Source organism: Azolla caroliniana, unplaced genomic scaffold, assembly GCF_043228905.1.
Source record: "Azolla caroliniana isolate FFs.n. ecotype wild unplaced genomic scaffold, voAzoCaro1.0.p SCAF_2, whole genome shotgun sequence".
In the NCBI taxonomy this organism is placed as follows: Eukaryota; Viridiplantae; Streptophyta; class Polypodiopsida; order Salviniales; family Salviniaceae; genus Azolla; species Azolla caroliniana.
In genome coordinates this window covers 16420715-16422273 of record NW_028230437.1, presented here as the reverse complement: position 1 = coordinate 16422273, position 1559 = coordinate 16420715, and positions in this window count along the sequence as shown.

The following is a 1559-nucleotide window of genomic DNA, read 5'->3' as shown; positions in this document are numbered from 1 at the left end:
GAGAAGAGTACACAGGATGTTTACGTGGAAAACCTAAACTAGGGAAAAAACCACGACAGCCCACAGGCTGCAAACTATCACTATGTTACAGTGTACAACAGTAAAGCACCGAGGCAACAACCTCGAGCTTTCTATCTTCGCCACAGGCGGCGGTTACAACAGAGGCAACGACCGTCTCCCCTTGCTCCTGAAAAATTACACTAGTTACAAGTTGATGAATAGTAAAAGGGTGATGGTTAACACTTTGTAATTTATTCTCCCTATGTTGTTTTTGCTCTAAGATATACCTACCTAGTCTCTTTACATCCGGGGTATCTAATAGTTTGGAGAGGGTCCTAATATGTCTCCACTTGTATCTCGGCATAAGTTGGGCACTTGCATGTGAAGTGATACTCATCCTCTATCTCTATGTGGCACAACCTACATAGCCTTTCCTCCCTAGGGATTCTATTAGCCCGACCATTCTCAATCTCAAGTTGGTGAGATGATATCCTAAGTTGTCCAATGGCAACCCTTAGTGCATTTGATAAGAATGTATCTAGATATCTTGGTCGTGTAATAAAACCTAACCGAGAAAAGTGCAAGAAGTGTTCCTTATAGTACAACATTTTAGATGGGAGTGGCTCTCGTGGGGTGATCCATTTATATCGAGTGTAAATTTGCCATATTTCTTGGCGTATCACTTTATTACGGTCTTCATGAGATATTAGGGTTTGGTCAGTCCCATGGTTGTACTTAAGGCGGGGTAGGTTATTAATGTCTATGCCATTTGCAAGTGTAAAGAATCAAGAGATGGATTCTTGTGAAGCGGAATAGGTGTGAACTGTGTGTGTGTGTGAGATAGATAGAGAGAGAGATAGACACAGAGCATACGCAAGGTTAAAGGTATATTAACAAAGGAGAAAGACTCAACATTATACAAGGTGGGAGGAGGGTGCTTTATGTAGTCACCCTCTCTCTTCATTAACTACAAGGCTCATGGAGCATGGGGAATGTGAAAGCTCATAAGTTATGTGTCATAGAATATGATTCTATGACTCATACTAAATGCTAGAATACAAAGTGGTGACATAATGGTGACTCTTGACCGTTGAGGTGTCTCTTTACTCTCAAGGTGAGTTCACACACTAGACCAAGTTGAGCTTGATTCTCAACAGCAAGTAACCAACTCACCACAATGCTATACCAAGAGCTAGTGTCTCCAGACGCATGTAGGGATCGAGATGCCTCAAAGGCTCGACGGGATATCCTATCTTGTGGTTGGCTATGTATCCGATGAATAAAAACTACCACTTGAAATAATGCTTCTACTAACATCGGGGGCAGATTGAACTATGCTCTAATAATGTCATTTGGTACTGTCGATTTGCTTCGGAGTTGACGTGATAACATCATCACCAAAGGTCTCTCTAATTGCATCCACATGAAAGATGGTAGACCTAGAGCCCATACTACTGATGCATACATGAGGGAAGGGGTCACTAATGAGTCGAAGAGCCATCCCTTAGAATGTGGCTCTTGAAAGTATGCCTGGTGGAGAAGGCTCGTCTAAAGCCAAC